At 42.2% G+C, this 21,491-nt stretch overlaps 1 long non-coding RNA gene across 1 annotated transcript; it reads right to left on the minus strand.

Annotated features, from left to right (window-relative positions):
- Nucleotides 1-224: 224 nt before the first annotated feature.
- On the minus strand, nucleotides 225-4,216 carry LOC105354195. The gene is made up of 2 exons (XR_908869.3): nucleotides 3,798-4,216; nucleotides 225-693 (listed from the first exon to the last, which is right to left on the minus strand). It is a non-coding gene; the product is annotated as an uncharacterized LOC105354195 (long non-coding RNA).
- Nucleotides 4,217-21,491: the final 17,275 nt, after the last annotated feature.

Consider the following 21,491-nt stretch of genomic DNA (forward strand, 5'->3'; position numbering starts at 1 on the left):
AGAGAGGGAGTGTTAAGGTATGTAAAAAATCGCTCAAAAAAGTAGTTAACTTTAATTTCCAAAAACGTGTCAATAGCTTTTAGGTGTTTTTGGGAGCACTTTTCCTTTATTTCAATCAAATAAAATGAAAACTGATCTACTTTTTTAACTTTTTAGCACCTCTGAGCTGTTTTATATGATTTATTATAATGAATATGTGCAAGAAATGTAGCTACAACTGTAGGTTTGGATTGTCAGAGCAACGTTTATTTAGAACACAAACTACAGAAGACTTTTTTTGGAATACAGATATTTACTGCAATCTCTGCATTGAACTTGTTTGATGTGGGAATGAATTATTGTTCATCATTTCACCATGGAGATCAAAATCTTGAAGATTTCATTGTTTCTAATTGTGCCAAAAAAAAAAAGTTAACTTAGTTGTCCACCCTGTTAATCTCTAGTCTTTTACTGCATTCAAAATGTTCCACTTCAGAGTTGTCACATGAAAGGCCCAGATCCAGGACAATGTGCTGAGGGGATGCCAGAAAGCCAGTTGTTAGCTGCAGTTAGGGCGCGTCCCTCCTTGGGTAGGTTGTCCACTCTGAAGTCTGATATCAAATAGGCCCATAATTTCCAGCTCATTCCCATGGCGAGCTCTCCCCTACTCTTCTCCTCTGTTGCCTCGCTTCCTCGTCATCTGTCCTTGGAGTCCTATGAGAAACGGAAAGGTGAGTCTAAAGCTTCTTTTAGAAGTCAGCATCTCCTCACGCATTGATCCGGTTCATATCATTTATCTGGTATTTCTGTCTTCTTAAAGGGTGTGTTTAAGAGATTTTGTCACATATTTGGAAGTGCAGGATGTAAACTTTTACAATCCGTAGGAGCTAAACTGACCTCCAACGAATGTACACTTAACAAAATCCTATTATTTTATACACAAATATTAAAACCATGTATACATTTTATATTGTTAAATAAAAGTAGGGACATTTACTGACAATATTTGCAAATTAAAAGGTTAAAAATAACTGCATTTCTTTAAAGTAGATGTTTCAGTTGTCTGTGACTCACATTTCTTAGTTTTACTACTTTTTCGTAGAGATTTGTTTTCATATTTTTAGCAAAAAAATTAAAAGTAGAGTTTCTACAAATTTTTGACAGTAATTTTTACTTTAATCTTTATTCAAAATTTTTATTTCAGAGACCAATCAAATAAAAAACAGTAAAGATTTAATGTACTGTGACTGATTATTTTATTATATTTAATTCACCGATTTGCTGTCCCCCCAAAAAAAACAAACTTTAAGTTTAAATGGTTTACGAATGATATTTTCCAGGGCATTTCATTTTGATCATATGTTAGGAAGCACTTATTTAAAAAACTTGTATAATAATTAACATTCATAATAATATTTTTAACATAATTGGACACTTTTTTTGAAAACAATATTTTTAAATATTAAATCTTAGTTTTAAAGATTTCCTATCAGTGAGCATTTAACATTTAGCCAACATCTGGGAAATAGTATTTGGTAAAAGTGGAGAATCTGGATGTGTTGCAGTAAAAATCTCCTTTCCCGGCGTGAACATGCAGGGTTAAGTCAGCTCAGTGCAGCAGTCTGCTGAGTTTGTGCTCATTAAGAGCTGTGGAGAAAGTTTGTGAAACAATCGCGCTTCTCTCGTCTTTTTACTGCGCTCCGTGTTATCATCGTGCGTTATAGACAGAACATCAGCACTGCGCATGCCGCAACCACCATTTTGTGTGAAGAGCCGTTCTGCAGCCATTTTACGAGGTTCTTTTTTGCTGGCCAGAAAAAGTTCAATGGGGTTTGAATGCAAAGTTGAGCTGCTGCTGCTGTAGGCCGACTGGCCGGGATGATGCGCAGCCGTGCTGGCAGAGGAGGGGAACGCTGAGATCACACTCTGGACCTCGCCGTCATGTTTGTTCAGGCCGCAGTCAAGCCGTCTGAGCCCGAGCTGCACCTTGCAGGGACTCTCCTCCACCTCCTCCTTTCAGCTCTCAGACAGAAAGCAGAAAGTGGCGGTCACAGTCAGTTGCCTAGGGTGACTGGTGGGGTCAGAGGTCAGGTTGTGTTAATAAGATGTGATGTGCGGCCCTGGGACCCCAGTCCCATGAGAGATAACCCCCCTAATCGGTATTAGTTAATGTGTTAGTAATCTTTACCTTCTTAAAGCAAACAGCAGCGGAAAACTCAATGGACCCTCTCTGCCTCCCGTATAACACTTTTGACCTCAGGGTCACGGCCTTTGTTCCCATCTCGATGGGGAGTGCCCTCAAAGGTCTCGGGTGTAATAGAGAAGTTGTTTAGACACGTGCAGGGCTTAACCAAGACCACCTCACAGACTGCTACTGCTGCCTACACGCCCCGTACGTAAGCCGGAATCTGCTTTTTCTCGCTTATTAGCAAGTCACTCGGACTACACTGTCTTACATGCTACCTGTCTCGCCCAAGTGTTGATGCAGGTGTAGTTTCGGCTTTTTTTCAAATCCTTCCTCGTGTTTGCAAACTCAAAATGCGTATTTTTTGGTCCTCTTCCACTCATAGATGTAATTTTATTCATTGAAATGAGATATTGGTATCATCTCTATGGCTTCTGAAAGGGTCGAGACAACTGACAAACATTCTACATTTTCAAAAATCGTTTCTAAAAAACCTATTTCCTCTAACAATTTTATCCTTTTTTTGGGGGGGCAAATGCTTTAAAAAAAAAAGTTTACAAAAAAAAATACAAATTAAAAAGGCACAAATTTAAAGAGCCGGTTGAAGAGATCTTTTTTGGGAATTAATACAAAGTAAAAATCTGTTTTCGTTTTTTCTGAAAGTCAAAAGGCGTCTTAAACATGGCCTCGCCAGCCATTTTGCTTCACAGTGCATTATCATTCGGCCTGCGTCACGCAGAGGCTGCAGGCCTGCAGAAGGGAAGAAGAAAAAACCTGCCTGCTTCTTCTGTCTTCTCTTCAAAACATCAATTCAAGAGACGATAAATTCTAATCCGCGTTCTTCCCTTTTTTGCAATTCTTTGAATCCTTTCAAATATCGATCATGTGTAAAAATTAGAAAAGTATTTTTTTGAGGATTGCTTCCTTGGTTGCTTTAAAATGGCGGTTGTAGTACTAAAAAACTGCAATGATTGTTTTTTTTTTCTGAAATATTTGAAAGATTATAGAGCGATTATAGCGGTGAGAGGCGGCAGCACGTCTGAAGCCAGAAGCGTATCCTCAATTGAACTTCATGCCACTGCAAAGTGTTGCACGCTAATCCCAAACTTTTCAAAGACTGCCTCTTGAAAACGTTTGATCCTTGGAGATTCAGAATATTTATCTCACTTTAAACATTTTTTTTCCCCCTCTCCACATGACAGCTTTATACATTGAGGCCATAGTGAAGTCATGGGTTTTTCCAATTGGTTCAAATGCATGGCGAGATGTGACGTACAACTGCACTCCTTCTGCAGGAGTCTACACCTCATCCCAGAGTAGAAGTCTGCACGCATCTTGTATTTTATTTAGGCCAAGAGAACAAATCAAAAAGGCTATATTTTTCTGCACAAAAAAGCAATTTTTGTATCTTTTACTCTTTGTTTTTCTTGGAGAAACTATAGTTGAGCAAAGAGGAATCCAGGGAGAGTGCATGAGAGTCCAGTCTCTCTGAGAAGTTGGAGAGAAACGGGGTTAAAGAAAGCCGTCCGCACTAACTAAATGTGTGAAAAATCTGCCACCTTAATGAACCCATCACCCACCAGCATCTAGAGAAAGTTTTCAGAGGAAAAAGTAAGAAAAGTATAACCCCCACCTTTTTTTTTTCCTCCCATTGTCCCTGCTAGGCATGTTGTCCTCTCTTTAGTTCTCAGCCGTTTACAGCTCGCAAAAATTACACTGAAATAGTTCCGCTATGTCCCCCTTCCTCCTTTTTTATTCCACATGGCGCTCCTCTAGTTCGAGGCCGAGGGGAGGAAAGTTTTAAAGCCGCGAGCTGCGCCGCTTTGCAGTTTTTAGAGACTGAGCCAGAAGGAGGCAGGAAGTTGTTGTACAATAGCGTTACAGTAATCTGCCACAAACGGAAAATGCTGATCGCTGAGCAGAGAAGGTGGCAGAACAGACAGAAAGACGGACGGAGGGAGGGAGGGACAGAAGGGGAGAGAAAGAGAGCTGGCATGTGTGGAGAGCAGAGAATAATCAATACAGTCTAAGATGGTGGAAGCGCTTCTGCTCCCCTCCACGTTTTCCCCGTGGCTCCACTTCTTCTTCCGCCTTCATGGAAATCAGTGCTTGGACTTCATTCGGACTGATTGTATAAACCGGCATGTTTTCTTTCACCCCCCCCACCACCACCACCCCTCCTTTAACCATGACATATCTTCAGACATGTTTTCCCGAAAGTTTGGAGCGTGGTGGAGAGTGTTCCCACAGAAGAATGCTGCATCGATCTTTTGACTGTGTGCCAAACGTTCCTGCAGGGGTTGAGCCCCGGCTTGCTTTCTGCTCTGCGGCGTTTTACGGCCACTTGTTACTGAGGCTTTCCTCGCCTTTAAATCGGCGTGCTGCCTTCTCCGTGCGTCCAGGGGCGCTGGAGAGTTGCTGCACGTGTGCTTCCACGTCTGCGAGCACAACTGCAGCAGTAAATAAGGAGGTGAATAATGCAAAAGGCTGATGCATATTTTAGTGTTTAGAGAGAGAGAAAACACAGAAAATGGTTGTGAACTTTCCTTCTCCACTCTTTTTACAAGCTGACATACAGTACGGCTGAGACAGAAGTATGGCGTGCGACTGCGAGCACTGCGGCTGCGCCAGCAGGAGTGGATTTCTGCCATTCTTGCTCCTCCACCCCTCCCACATGTGGTGCTTTCCCCCCTCCCACTCTCCCTCTCTCTCTCCTCCTATCTGCGTCTGCGTCTCCCAACCATCTTACGCTCCCTCCCTCCCTCCTTCTCTTCTCCTCCTCTCCGTGCAAATACAGTTCCTTGCCGTGTTGGACATGTGATGAAAAAGTGACGGGTTCGCGCGCTACGCTGCACCTCCTATTTTATCATCAGCCGAGCTTTTCTCCCCTTCACTGTGCGCCTGCTGTCTCCTCCTCTTGTTCCATCTTTTTCCTCTTCTTTTTTTTTTTCTTCATTTGTTCCCTTCTTTCTACTCCAGTCACACGCAAGGGGGAGACTTAAGCTCTACGAGGGAGGGAAAAAAAAAAGTCTGCTGCTATTTCCACAGTCAGGGCCTCCCCACAGCCCGCCCTTCCGAAGACGGAGCTCCTTTTTTTCTTTTTTTTTAATAACTACTTGCTGGATTTTAACCCTCTGCTTCCAACTAGCTGCACAGAAGCTCTGCAAAAACCTTGCAACAAGTTGCTTTTCAGCGGCCTTTTCCTACTTTTGCTTTTTTTTTTTAATTTTGATGCATTTTTTTCTCGTATCTCACTTTAAAAAAAAAAAGAAAAACCCCTTCCGCGTCCCTCCTTTTTCCCCCCTTTAACAGGTTTCTTGTACTGTTGATTGGTTTCTCGGACAATTGTATAGGTGGAGTTCCTCCAGGAGATGGGCCCCCTTGATTTCCACCTCGAGTGGAAGGGCGCCATTTCTGATGGGGGACCTGCTTGTGGCGAGCTGATGGTGTGGATGACCACCGCGGACGGCAGTTTTGGGGAGCGTGGCCGGCGTCCAAGCGCGGTGCTCGAACGGGGCGTAGCTGAAACGGCCACACTGAAGCCCGGCCGCCTCGGTTCTGTTTCCTCTCGCGGTTCCTCTCCGTGTCTTGTCTTTCTCTTCCTCTCTGTGGCGCCCTCACCCCTGTTGTCTCTGTGTTTCACACCGTCTCCCTCTCCCGGTGGTGTGCCGAGTCGGAGCTCTTTCTGGGACAGGTGCCAACTCTAAACAAAACACTCTGGAAGGAAATAAAGCAAAAAGAAAGGAAAATGTTCTGATTGCAAAGTTCTGGGTAGTTCCTGCAAAGTGTTTCTTTCTAACACCTCGGCATGTTTGCGCTGTTTGTGCTGAAAAGTGCAGGAAAATATATTTTGCGAGCCAAGCTGTTGTTAGAAAGGAAGTTAAAAAACTTTAACACCTCAGGGAAGACATTTTTATTTAGGGGGAGAGTAATGTGGGAGAGTAGCATATAGACTGCTGAATTATTCATGTGCTCAGCCAAGGCTGGGACTGAACTGCTTGTACCATTTGCATGCACCAGACACGCTGTTTGTCTGTTTGCTAACATTCTTCATTCAGAGACTTGTTAACCAGCAGACAGGCTTAGTCGGAGCTTTGCAGACAGCCTTGCATTGTTTCGGGCCTCGCCAGGCCTGGACCTCGCCAGACACGGGCAAACCGCGCAGCTCCAAGCTCGGGGGGGGGGGGGCTACATCTGTGGCTGAAAGGAGGAGTGTGAAAGGGGGTGAGAGAAGATACGAAAGGCTGGAGCGGCACGAGGGAAATCACAGCAAACAAAAGCACAGAATAGTTGACTCTGGGCTTCTCTTCTCCTCAACAGAGATGTGGGTCGGAAGCGTGTGGAGGTCTCATTGCAGCCGGACACTAAACATCCTGCTCTGGAAAACCTGTGAGTAATCTGTTCCTGTGTGTTCACTCGCTCGATTACTACTTCAACTCCAAGTCGGAGTCTAAAGCGTAAATAAAAACGCGATGCGCCCGTAAAGTAACTTTTCACGGCGGCACGACATCTTGAATCCCAGCTTCTACGTGCTCACGTGGAAGCATTTCTTTCATGGCACGTCTAGGAGGTGTCGGATTTTTCACTGTTTTCACAGAAGTATTTTTATTCCTCCAGGAAAGTGATAGCACAGCAATGCGAAAACAAAAATAGCTGCCAGCCTGATCAGACTTTGTATTAACCAATGGATAAGTGAAGGCCACAGTAGTGGAGGTATTTCATGTGAGTGATGCGGCCGGGCCTCGGTTTTCGTGCAGTACGCAGACAAATACTCAATAAAAACGACCTTTTTGGCACATTTCAAGAACTTTTGAGGACAGTTTGACAAAAGATTTCCCTTTGAATTTAAAGTATACAGCATTTACAAAAAGCTGGTATTTCGCAGAAAAAGTAGAAATCCAATACGTCAGGGTACTGGATGAGGTATTTGAACTGGCTTAAAAGTAACAAATATTATTCATGTATTAAATTCTGTAAAGAGACACATAAAACAAGAAAAAATATTATCTTAAGTGTTTTTACATGTGAAAGAAAAAGAAATTCAAATTTCCGGGTCGACGTTCTGCTTTAAATAAACCTTCGTTGTTCTATGAGAACAAATCTGACCTAAAATAAAGGGTTTTGACTTCTTTTGCAGCCTCGAAAGGTTTTCAGGGGAATTAAAAAATATAAAAATGCTAAATGATGTTTCCATTTACAAACTTTATTTAAAAATAGGGAAAATGCTCTTTTAATTTTAAAAATAATGTTTTAATATAATATTTTCTGCACTTGGAATTATTTTTTTTAGGCAATGATCAATTTAGTATGTTAATAGGTATGCCAGAGAAATACTATTTTTCTATAATACTATAAAGAAGTGCAGGGCAGGTTCTTTTATAAAGTCCGGAGGGCAAAGCCCTGTTGATAATTGCTGCTGGTTACTGAGTTCTTGGCGGTTCGGGCTCCAAATTTCCACGTTGATGTGGCTATGCACGCACAGATCAGTGGGAGCTGTGCTTAAGTAGCTGGTGACACGTGGTTTTGGCTGGCAGAGGATCACGCTCCACCCCTCAGGCCTTTTTGGCAGAGGATGGCAGGGGTCCAGGGGAAGGTTGCATGTTGAGAGGCAGATGGTGTGTTGGTGAAGCTTTTCTGTATTTTCCCTCTGACAGCTCACCTGAGAAACACAACGGCCTGGCACAGCCCACACTGGCGCATGCTCTGACAAACCTCAGCTCCGTCACTAGTGCACAGCAAAGCTTATCATGGGAAACAGACAAAGACAAACAGTAAAAGGGCACACACGAACGTAGAAACTAATGTTTTGCAGGTTGTTTTTCAAATGTTTTTCCTTTCACAAGTTTTAGGTTGCTTTTTTTTTGGACAAAACCAAATTGTTTTTTGTACATATATTTTTTGTGGTTTTTAGCTTTTTTAATTTTAATAATATCCATTAAAGCAAGTTTGTTAGTTAATACTACTAATTTTCGTGTATGTATCCTTCGTTTACCTGCAACACTGTGTCAAAACCGCCCAGTAAAAGCAAGAAGCAGCCGGTCTGCAAATCTGAACTTGGATCTGACCTTGAACTCTGTTTTCAATTTCCTTGTTCAATTAGGATGCATTTCGTTAAATGTCACTTATTGAATATGCAGTAAGTGCTTTGTATAGTTAGAATTAAGGAAGCACATATATATACATATATAAATATGTTTTAAAAAATATTACGGTAATCATATTTTCCATTTGTGACGTATATTTGAAAGATTTTACATTTTTGAGTTTAAAATTAAAGTGAACATTGTTTTAAAAATTGCCTAAATGTTAATTCAATGTATTATTAATGCATTAAAACACAACAAGTTAAAATATTTTTCTTATAATCAAGTATATTTTCAAGTAAAGAACACAGTGATTTCGTTATATGGATATTTTTGCAGTGTGTGTGTTTGTATGAGTGTGTTTTTATGTAGTAATAAAGTGTGGAGACATATTTAATTACCTAAATATATTTATATTATTTTAAACAAAAAAGATTTTATTTATTTATCAGCATTTATCTCCTAAATGAATTGGGGAAAATGTTTTTTCACGTGATTTGTTTATTAAGTGTTCATGCTGTTGGAGCAACTGATCCAAGCAGTTTTAGGAATTTCTTTGGTCAAAATTTGCTTTCAATAAATTTAGAATTATAAAAAAAACCTTAAAGCAGCCTGAACGTGTAATTGGGGGAAAAACTGAACCCCGAGGCATTTTTTATTCACCTATTATACAGTCAATCATTTGTAAATGTTGCAAATAATACACTGCATGAATATATTTAATTTAGTAAAGAGAAAACCAATTTAGGTATAATTTCTTTAATTCTTTTACAATAAAATACAAAAGTTTTTGCAGAATTCAAGATGTTTTCTGTTGCAATAGTTTAACTTTTAAGAACTTTTTTGTTTTGCTTGAGTGTTTGTTTACAGGCAAACAAGTTAGCCACAACTTTGGAGAGGAAAAAAAATCATTAATTATATATATATATATAAAAGTCATAGATTTAAAGTTAAACACCTTTATAGAGCCTATTGAACATTTTTTCTCATTTACCCCAGAGTGGAATAGCTTGGCAAAAACCTTTGAAACATTCAGGCAGTAAAACTTTTTCTTTGAATGAAAACTTGAGTGTTTGTGGATTAATCGTCATGTCAGCTTTACGAACATATTTCAGCAAGCTAACGCCATAAATAGTTAAGAAGGTGGGAGTTCTTAGTGTGTTTTAACCACACAAAACGTGTCACAAATAAACCTAGAGAATCAGTAGGATTTCAAATAATGATATTTAATGGCAATGTTTGTGTGTGTTTTTATCAATAAGTGCTCCACTCACTGTTTTTAATGCGATTAGCATGAGAATAGATATTTGGACAATGGTCATCCATTTTTGACCATGTCGAAAACAATACCCTGCATAAATATGTCTAGTTTAGTGGGGAGAAAAACATCTTTTTCTTCTCCATCTTCCATTTTAGTCCAGAATTCCCCCTGACAGGTTGCACAAAGTGGTGTGCAAAGCAAGGCCACAGGGCAGCTCACCACAAGCAGGAAAGAAATGGGAATCAGCTCTGCAATCTTCTGCTCAGGGAGCCAAGAAAAGCTGAAGTTCACTGTTCAGTCTGTAAAGTCCCGCTATAAAATATGCAGGGTATGTTTTTTGGCTTTTGGTTAGTAATTGTTTGAGTTTAGATCTCTGTCTTGTGACTGTAGGCTCGTGTGGTGGAAGTCAAACCAGACTGAGCTGTGAATGTAAAAGAGCGGATCGACAGTGGCCACTACAGGCTGTGGCTGCCCCACACAGGATAAGCACTGCTGTACAAAAGAAAATAAGCCAGGCTTTATTGAAGAGGAATGACTCTGGACAAATAGGCCCAGACCTCAATATTCGCTCCCCTTTCTTTGATGCTGCACTTTTACTTTGCAAGAGCTAAAATTACACCTAGGATTTAATTTCAGTAGGATATTGATAAAACCTCAAATTCAAATGAACTTTCTTGCTTGTCACTTACATGCACATTTGCACTCAAGCCTACATTTCACCCCTCATGGAAGCCATTAGTCCATTACCCTGCTGACTACGGAGGACTGGCCATTCTCCCTGTGTTAATCAGGATTTCAGCTGGGAGTGTCACATGTAATTTATCCTTAAAAACCGCAATAAGTCCACAGAGACCATAAGCACAGACATAATGACATAATATTGGACCGGGGGAGAGTTTTAGGGGTGACAGATGATGTAGATTTTCCTTCTCCATCCCAATCCCTCTTTTTCTCCAGACGTTCTGAAACAGGACCTGTGCAGCTTTTCCTATGGCTGCTTTACATCAGGCACTTTTTTGACTTGGGTCGGGGTGTTTTTTTCTTTCTTCTCCTCAGTTTGTTTGTCCTATGACAATTTTGCTACGCACTTGCTAACTCGTGCTGTTGAAAACCCAGCAATTAAGCAATCGTTTTTGTCAGGAGTTTAAACTGCAGCCAAGACGTTCAACCCTTGAAATCATTAAAGTGAAACTCAATATTTTCTTTCGCCTCTTGACCGTCCACTATTTATTCTGGAGACTGTTGAGTGTGGGGGCCGCAGCATCACATGGAACCGTCATTGCGCTCTTGTCGTCGGGACAGATGCTTGTTTTATGTACCAGCCAGGCAAAGCGATATTCCAGATAACGTGCAGCCACTCGCATTTTCTCCCCCAGCAATAGTACACTTCTCCAGGTTTTGGCCTTCGCCGTGGCCAAGGCAGTTCAGTCAGGACCAAAACTGCAGGATCAGCAGCATATTTCCACTTGGAGGTAAAATTGGAAGTGCTGAAAGGGCTCGCTTGCTGCTCTCCAGCTATCAAAATACTGTAAATCCCTTCCCCTCAGTTCACCTCAACTCCACCACGCTCCTACTGTTCTGCAGCAAATAGCTTAATTATTTTGGCTACAATAAGACAAAGTACACTAGTGTGACCTAGTTACTACTTTCCACTGTGTAGCACTGCAGGTTGTTTTTGCATAATTACAGTCTGATTTATTTTTGAGGGGGAAAGCCTTAAAAACCAACACCCACACTCTATGAATTACCATTTTTGACTGTTTTCATTTTGGAATTATTGGGAAAAAGCAACAACAAAGTAATCTGTGTTTGGGACAATTTATTAAAGGAATCAGTTTGACTAAAATTATGCTTAAAGACCCACTGATAAAAATTACGTTTTTGGTATTTTTCTGATGATAGAGGGCATACATAAAGAAACATACACTTAAAATTTAATTTCTTAGTTTGAATCAATTTCCTGAATCAGCAGCAGATGAAAAAACGCTGTTGGAAAAAGCTGGCATAGATGACTAGATCCATGTTTGTCTCTGTGGTGTACGGCTGGATTGCTCCACTACTGCTCGCCATTTTTGTTTCACCTGTAATATTAAGTTGGGGTTGTGAGGGGCTGCAAGCTAGCAGGACAGCGTAAAAACAAAGGGATGATGGGAAATGGGGAAGGCTTCCTCTGTGCCAACGGTCACAACTCGGAGGTGAATTTTTCATGAACTACTGTGGCTCTGCAGTAACTACGTCCTAGAAAACGACGCACTCTGAAATTCTTTTTTTTGAAACGTGTCAGCGAGACAAAAAAAGTTGCGCAATTTGTAAACATGTGTTTTCATGCGATGCTTAGAGCAGTCCATGTGGCTTGAACTTGCATTTTGCAGCTTATCCCCAGTGCACATGCTCGCCCGGGCTCCATGAGTCATCAACATGCACATGGGCACAAACAACACACCCACACTCGCATACAGAGGGCAGCGGGTTCACAGCTCAGACATGAATCTCCATCCATGGGCTGGAGGAGTTGGGTTACTCACGAGCCCGTAAACATGTGCTGGCAGCGGTCCAAGCCACTGCACTAAAACTGCAAGTGTTAGAAACAAAATCTGAAAGACCCTTCTCTGGCAGAAACGTGTCCTGTGGTGCAATTAGCCTACCAGCGGAGTTATCGCCCAGCAGTGCAACGAGTGGAGCCCTGCTTTTATCTGCTGGAGGACAACCTCCGCATCTGTCCTCTGTCCCTTTCCAGTTTTCTGGTGTGCAAGATTTGGCTGGACGACTGGATTCCTCTTCAGTCGCCTGTGCTGTCCCACCTCCACATAATCGTATTGGCTTCACTTGCATGCAAAAAATGCAGAAGACAACATGGGCTTATGTCAAACGCCGCCTCGTACATTTCCCTCACGTGTGAATCGAGCGTTCGGAGCCGCATGTGCAGAAAGTCACTTAATATGCTCACAAGTACACGCAGATGCTCTGCTTCACCCACGCACATGACACTGCAGGCTTGGAGTGAAGCAGCGTGCCAAAGTGTGTGCATGTATGCAGCGAGTGGGTGATTCTGGGCAAGACCCAGGGCCACGGCAGAGCTGGTGTGTTGGAAAGCATGCGGCAGTTGGAGCTGGATGGTGCACAGGCCAGCAGAGAGGGTGCGGTGTGTTAAATATCCCGTTAATGAGTTTCCTTGGCCAGCTGAAGCTGTGGGGTGAGCTTATTAGCAAACAGGCGAAGGAGTGAAGACCCTACAGTCCCTTTTTCTTTCAACGTGGACCTTAATACTCACTATTTCTCTCTTTTGTTTCTCCCTCTTCTAGGTGGGCTTTAAGCTGCTGCTGCAAATATTTCACCAGCCAAATCTGGAATCACAGAGTTGTTTCGTGAGTACCAAATTTAATGATCATTTTTATGTTTTACTATAGAAAAATCCACTGTAATGTTAATGAGATGCTGTGCCGATATTGCATTGAATTATTGCCTGAATATTGTGGCTTTTTTGTATTAAAAAAATAAAAAGTCTTTCCTATGGGTTTGTAGTTTGAGTTCATTAGGAAACCAAAAGCAAACACAAGTCTTCATGCACAGAAAACCCTCTCGGGGTGATCCCGATGGTCTACTAGAAGAGGTGGAGGTTTTGCCTCGCTCTGTGTCTGGTCCAGGATCAGTTAGAAAATGGCTTCCACACTGTGCCTTGCAGCTCTCCGCTCACCGCCGCCATTTTGTGCATCGCTGCCAAAGTAGTCAGGTAGCAGGGTGAGAAGAACAGAGTAAAAAAGAAGTGCAACTAGATGCCGAATTGGCTAGCAAATTTAAATAAACTGCGGGGAGCAGTGAGAACTGGAGAAAATGGATGTTCAGATCGTCTTTTTTTTCTCACTGAGAGATGTTTCAGTTTTGGTTTTCTTCTTTTTTTTAACTCTCTATAGAAACTGCCAGCTTATTTTCTCTAAAGCTGGCCTTCGATGGACCCCATAAAAAGTTTTTTATCGTTCTGGGCAAACATGCTGGCAGAGTCCGAAGCTGTGCCCCCCACCCACCCCCCTTCGCTTTTTAGCTCTTCTGCAGTTCTACTAACAAAACCGGCCTGCTGACAGCTCTCAGGAGCCACAGCACGACAACAAGTCTTACCCTCTGCTCATACAGCCATCCCCGGTTTTATCCTGGTACAGTAGCCTCTGCATGCATTATGTGGACTTAGTAACCCCGGGCCCCACCCTGAACAACCTTCAGAAACTAGCTGCAATCCTGTATGCGCCTGGCATTTGATTACATCTGCAGATGTTAAGATCCTCCTCTCATCTGAACCCAAGACCACAGATACCATTTCCAGTTTTCAGTAGGAGTCTGGCGCATCTTTCCTTTCGGCAGCTAAACTTAGCTGACAAAGACGCACAAGCTCCCAGATCGCTGGAAAAAGAACATATTTCTTTATTTCTTTGGTTTGTTTTTTTCGTGACAACTAAGACTTCCTCCTCAGTTTGATCTACTTTTGACTCGAAGCTACAATAGAAGTAATAAAAATGTAAGCTTAAGCTAATGTTATCATAATTTGCCTACTGTGGCTTCCTTTTATCAAACAGTTCCTAAAAGCACAATTATCTATAATAAACAAAAACGTCCCTTAGGTGGCAGCATAAACAGAATCACTGCAAACTAAAAGCAATGCTATAGGACCTTTCCTTAAGTCTTAAAGTGTCTCTGTGCAGCCATCTAGATATAGAAATAAGGTTCAAAGTATAGAAAAGGTTCCCTGCAGCAGTATAGGCTGACCCATTTAGGACCAACACAGACGGTAGTTTGGGGGTCTACAAACACTTCAAAGTGGACTATGCCCTCTTTGGCGACTAGCTCTTGAATCTGGCCATATGTTTGCATGCATGACATCCATATTGTGTTTATGGGATGAATTACAAATGTCATTGCATAACTACGGCTGCTTTTTGGGGGCATAGACTCGGAAAGCGAAGAATGCATGCGTTTACCCAGCCTAGACCTCTTGGAAAACTGTGATACTGGCCTGCCTGTTTCTGTTTATGGTTATAGATAGCAGATGGCTGAGCAACACGGTCACATATCGCTCACTGGCTGCTTCGAGAGCACCGCTACACACACACACCAATGCTTAGAGACAGAAATGTAGGCCAATTTGAAGAAGATTCAAAGCTACAGGAATACATCGGTACTTGTCCATAACTCAGGGGAGAATATTAAATCTCTTTATCAGGACACATTACTTAACGTTCCCTTTCTATCTGGCAGCTCTCATGGAACTGTCAGTACTGGCACTAAAATCTTGCCACTGAATCAAGATCCCATTACAAACTGCACCTTTGCTTTTCAGCTTTAAATGCTGACTACAGTAAGTGTCTCTGACTACACTCAGCAACAGTCTAGAGGTAACAAACTCTGGCCAGTGACGGTGAGCTGAAGTTCATATCCAGGCAGAAAGGTATTTGTCCTGCCTTCTAAATTTAGCTGGCGACAGATGCAGCTCAATGGGGTACTGCCCAAGCCGAAAATGGGCCTCCAGGGCAGGCAAAGGTAAAACAAGTGTAATTTTTCAGTTGGTTACAACAGAGGATCATCCTATGTTTCAATGTCAGTTTGTTTTAACTGGATTCATATTCTGTTCATGGCATTCCTGTGAAAACCAGATCCATTTAGACATTCACACCACCGTTTTAGTTTGTCCAAGGGAAGCATGCATACATGCATATCGATAATTAGTTTTGTTTATGTCTGCATACTAACAGATCTAGATCTAAAGATGTAGATCTCAAGGACCAGGATGGAAAAATCCAAATTTGAGGTGGGTTATCGAAACCACAAGTGTCCAACTCCATATCATGAAGGCTACTCTACTACCTGCTGTATCTGCTCTACGTATTACGGATTATCTGGATCAAATACGTTTTTGGCAGTAAAAGGCTGGAAGGTGCAGAAGTAGGACGGTGGCTTTTGAGGCCTTGGAGTTGGACCTGTATTAAAGAGGAAGTAGAAGCATTAAATGTATCCTAAGGACCGATTTGTTTTTGATTGCACCCATTCCCATAGTCTGGAATTTACAAATACTAAACACTTGAACTTGACCATTAGTGACCATTAGCTAAATGTTCTGGAGCTCAAGACCTGGTATGCTTTGCTTCGATAAAAAAAACATTTCTTAATGTTAACCTTAATGTGCAGCACTGTGCTTTATGGCTGGCTTTCAATGGTTTATATTTGACAACAGCATTATGTTAGTCTTTAGGTGTGCATCGTGCCAAGGTGCATGGAAATATTTGCATCTTGCTCCTTATGTTTGTGACAGTAACCTGTGTATGAGAGATAGGAAGCAGCTGTCGATGTTTAGCGGAGTGGTCTGGGTAACCCCTGCTGTGCTCCCTGTCATTATCATGATTAGGGTCACTCTTTATGTTTAAAGGTGGGGGCAGTAAAGCCACGCTGCGATCAGCTAAGTCTGCCTAATCCAGCCCTCTTCCCTGGCATGTTTATGGCTCCGCTGGGGGATGGAGGGGTAAGTCACTGTATCTCAGAGCCTGACAGGCAAACAGCACTGTGAATTTAGCCGTTTTTAAGCCGATGCAGGATCCGTCACACATGCATATGCATGTGTAGATCTGCACACGGGGCATCTGCACAACACGTCTTACCGCCGGGGTGAAGCACCACACAGACTCAAACACGCACCCATAAATTTTGCGTTCTTTAACTGCCCGAGCATTCGCACATGGTTTGCACGCCTAATATCTGCCTCATGCAGAGGTGACGGCGGGGTCAGCCTGTCTGACTTTGAGCAGAATCCCCCTGCAGCTTGCCCCAGCCATTCCCCCTGGCATGTGTAACAGGACCTGCCCACGCAGCCTCTCTTCTTCCCCCGTTCATGCCCCCCCCCCCCCCCCCTCGGCCTCTTGCTGACTGCCCCTTGGCCCTGGTATAAATAGATGGGTGTTGGGGGGCGATGGGGGGGGGGGGGGGGTCTTGTTGCACAGTAGCCATGCGTCTCTTTATAAATGCCCCTCCATGCCTGTCTGGATTCCTGGATTCCTCTTCTCTGCACCCAGACGCCTCTTTTCTTGAGGCACCCTTACAGATCGGCCAGTTAGAAGTCCCTAATAGTTTGAAGGTCACACTTGGTTGTGCACTTCAAAAAAAGCAAACAAACAGATGGCAAAAGCTGCAGATTAAGTCTTAAATTTGGGTTCAAATTAAGATTAAGTGTGACCTGAATTTTTCAACAATGTCGAGTACCATCACAGTTTTACATTTTTCTACTATGCAAGAAAAGATTACTTTGAAGTTTGTTGACGTGCAGAATGTAACCATGATTCAATGAATGCAATGCACAGGCCATTATACAAATGGGAAAAGATGCTTAAAATGATTAAAAGTTTTAGGAATCAAACAAAATGAAACTAAAAGATAGCATGTCAGCTAGAGTTTTGCTCTCTGTCACAACTGTGTCCCTCTAAATTCTCATTCTAATAGAAATGGATGTTAAAAAATCTAGACAGTTGCGCTGAAAAAATGTTTTTCAGAGTAGTATAAACATTAAAAGCTTTTGGGTGTTCTAACTAAAGACACTGGTCCTTGTAGACTTGGTTTGCAGCATGAAGATTGAATCAGAATCAAATGTATTCTAACCCACAACCCTCCAATTCATGTGCAGCAACAAATGATTCAGTCAAAGCCGTTTAAATTATAACATGATGGATGGTTAAAATGCGCCGGATCAAAGAATTGAGGCTGCAGATGGAATTAAAGCTTCTTCTGGCTGAATCACCCACTCCACTGACTGACCACAGACCACTAGAGAGCCAAAGCTCAGGTTACAAGGATACAGCACCCCACCTGACTATCACTGCAGTCAATCTGTGCTTCAGTATCGACTGATGAATGCTGTAGCACTTAAGACTCAAGTGTAATTGAATGCAACTTTTTAAGGATCGTTTGCTTTTGGCCGAGATTAAAAACGAGATGATGGAAGCGAGGATCGTGTTTTGCCCTGGAGGGTTGAACATGTATTTTAGACTCGCATGAATTTGTGTGTGTCACATTGTGTCCATTTGTGAGATATCAAGGCAAGATGAGGTGCAGAAAGCTGGACTTTACACCACAGCCCTCTAAACAGCTAATGGAGGTGTGAGACTGAAGTGGCATATCAGTTTCAGACACCCTGCTTTCAAGTGAAGGAATGTGTGCTGAGCTTGCACACTTGTAGGCAGGCTGAACTTTAAACTGCACCACCTTTTAGAAAGGAGGTGTTTTTAGATTGCATTGCAAGACTGTATAAAAACCCAAACATGTATGCACAAGGCAATAGGTGTGTGTATGCGCGTGTCTTCCTGTAAGAGTGTGTGTCGCAGGGTGATAGCAGCTGGCTTCACTTGAAAGCAGGAGCATTCCTGGATGTGTGCTCAGTTGGTCTGGACCCCAAAGCCATATACTGGATTACACTGAAGTGCATCCAGTCAGCACATTGAGAGGACAGATTGCCTCGACCCTTCCTTATGAAGCCAGGATCTCATGCCACTGGGCCTTTTGAAGGACCCTACAATGAGCTTTGATTTAAATATCGAAGCAGACACCTATATGAATTAGTCAAAAAGACCCCCACAAAAAAGCAATTTTTAAATTTGAAACCCAGACTTAGGGGGGGTTGAATATGTCTAACTAAACAAGTATACTATAGACCAGGGGTTGTTGTTCACCTTTCGGCACATCCCGTCAGGGGTCACCACAGCGAATCAGCTTTCACTGATTTGCACAGGTGACTTGGCAGAGATTTTTACATATGAAGCCCTTCCTGACACAACCCTGTATTTTATCCGGGCTGGCGACCAGCGTAGGGAGTCCCAGACTCGGGCCCCCTTGTGTCTACATAGTTAGGCAGTAGCGCGAAAGACCCTCACTCGATCAATCTCATCGCACCTTGGTTTTCCACACACCAGTCTACACCCAGCCAACTGAGCCATCCAGCCACTAAACTATGTTAGTATGCTACAGACTAGGGGTAGCTAATTAAAAATGTAATGGGTCCAGTTACAAAAATATCTTCCATATTAGAGGTCTTCCATATTAGAGGTGTATTTTGGGATCATTGCAGTAATATTTTTTGTGTTCATATTTATAATAGCAAACAGGGAGAACTTCAGGCGTGTATTACAACAAACATAAATATTTTGTCAATAATTGACTCTCGTCCCCTTGGAGCATGCCATGTCCACTCTTCTTTTTTTTTTTTTTTCAAGATTACTGGTACTGCTACATTTTGAGATGAACTTTTAATATCCCAAACACTGCTATATTTTTTGGAGATCCAACATCGAGTAAGAACCACGTTAAAAGATTTTATAGTTGCTGAGCAACCATAGCACGTTTAGCTCCTTTCGTTTACCTGCTCGTATGGTCGATACTGTAGGCCGTAAATGATGGTAACTGTCATTATAACTTGTTTAGTTGTTGTGCCGCGCCATTTGTTCCAGTTACACACATGTCCGCACATCGAGTGGCTCAGATATGGACCTGCTATTTGGTGATATCTGCTATAGACCGTGTATGTGGAGTGTAGGAAGCACACAACTGAATACTTCTTGAGACTAAGTGGAATATTTTAAGTTTACAATATATACTGTAGATTGTATATCTATATATTATAAATATTAAGTCTACAATATATAGATAGTATATAAAAAGTAAACTTCAAGTGAAGTGGGGCAAAAAAGCATTTAGTCAGCCACCAGTTGTGCAACTTATCCCACATAACATGAGAGAGGTCTGTTATTTTATTCCCAGTTATACCTCAGCTATAAAAGACAAAATGAATGAAAAAAAATCATTTTATAAAGAATTTATTTGTAAATTATGGTGGTAAAAACGTATTTGGTCACCTACAAAGAAGCAAGATGTCTGGCTCTCACAGACCTGTAACTTTTTCTGTAAGAGAATCCTCTGTCCTCCCCTTGTGACATGTATTAATGGCACCTGTTTGAACTGGTTTTCTATTTAAATGACACATGTCCACAACATCAAACTGTCACACTCCAAACTCAACCATGGCCAAGACCATAGAGCTGTCTAAGGGCACCAGAAACCAAATTGTTGACCTGCACCAGGCTGGGAAGACTGAATCTGCAATAGGTAAGCAGCTTGGCGTGAAGAAATCAACTATGGGAGGAAATATTAGGAAATGGAAGACATACAAGACCACTGATAATCTCCGTCCATCTGGGGCTTCCCGAAAGATCTCACCAAATGGGGTCAAAATGTTCGCAAGGACAGTGAGCAAAAATCCCAGAACTACACGGGGGGACCTAGTGACCTATGACCTGCAAAGAGCTGGGACCAAAGTAACAAGGGCTACCATAAGTAACACATGACGCTGCCAAGGACTCAAATCCTGCAGTGCCAGACGTGTCCCCCTGCTAAAGCCAGTACATGTGAAGGCCCGTCTAAAGTTTGCTAGAGAGCATTTGGATGATCCAGAAGAGGATTGGGAGAATGTCCCATGGTCAGATGAAACCAAAATAGAACTTTTGGAGAAAGAATGTTGAGTTGCATCCAAAGAACACCACATCTACTGTAAAGCATGGGGGTGGAAACATCATGATTTCGGGCTGTTTTTCAGCAAAGGGACCATGACAACTGATCCGCGTAAAGGAAAGGATTAATGGGGCCATGCCTTGTCAGATTTTGAGTGAGGACCTCCTTCCATCATCAAGGGCATTGAAGATGAAACGTGGCTGGGTCTTTCAGCATGACAACGGTCCCAAAGACAAACGCACGAGTAAAGAAGGATTGGTTTTGTAAGAAGCATTTCAAAGTCCAGGAGTGGCTTAGCCAGTCTCCAGATTTCAACCCCATAGAAAATTGTTGGAGGGAGTTGAAATTCTGTGTTGCCCAGCGACAACCCCAAAACATCACTGCTCTAGAGGAGATCTGCATGGAGGAATGGGCCAAAAAGACTTACAGAATATGTTTGACTGCTGTCATTGCCAACAAAGGGTATGGAACAAAGTATTGAGTTGAACTTTTTTTATTGAACAAACACTTTTTTTCCTCCATAATTAACAACTAAATTCTTTAAAAATCAGACAATATGATTTTCTCTTATAGTTGAGGTATACCTGTGATGAAAATTACAGGCCTCTCATCATTTTAAGAGGGAAAAGTTGCACAATTGGCGGCTGACTAAATACGTTTTGCCCCACTGTATACTGCCTCAATTTTTTGTATAGACCAAGTATACTTGTAGTACTTTTAAAGGCTACTTTTTGCTAAGGGTTTAACATCTGAGCAATAAGAGCAATTGTGCTCATATTTTTGTATATTTCTTTTAATGAATAAGTAACGTGTTGTGTGTTTTTGTGTGTTTGTAGATGAAGCCTTCCTGACGAGCAGATGATCCTTTGATGGAGAGGAAGCACCCACACACAACTATTTGCTGCGTGTTGCAGAGCAGGTGAGGAGCATTAGCAGAGAGAGCAGCTGTAGGCTTCTGCTCCTCACATGAAAGCCCAGATGAAAGCTGACCCAACCTTATTGCTCATATCTCAAAATCACAGAAAACACTGAAACGGGATGTGTTTATTGGTGTGATTCATAATCATAAGTCCAAGTGCCATATTCTGTTTACTGTCGTGATAATTAGAGAACAAAAAAGGTAAATGTTGTTGTTTTCCATTTAACTGCAGATTAGAAATTACTTGTGGATCACATTTGAATATGAAAATTCCTCGGTCATGCAAAATCTGCTTGGAGCATGGGTGCCTAGATGGGTCATTTGAATTCCTCTCGAGCTCGTGCCATGAACTCAGAGACCCAGTCGTCACATCGTGTTCTGAACACACGGCCTCCTTTGGTGGGAGTGAGGCAACCCAAAGGAGGGTGGCATGTGCCTTTGTGTTTTTTGTGAGTCTCAACTGCCGTTTTGCTTTGCTGGGGTGTCTCAAAGTGGATCACGAACACGAACAAGGACGTAAAGGGCTTCTGTTTTAAA

This window comes from Oryzias latipes, chromosome 6, assembly GCF_002234675.1.
Source record: "Oryzias latipes chromosome 6, ASM223467v1".
NCBI classification, from domain to species: domain Eukaryota; kingdom Metazoa; phylum Chordata; class Actinopteri; order Beloniformes; family Adrianichthyidae; genus Oryzias; species Oryzias latipes.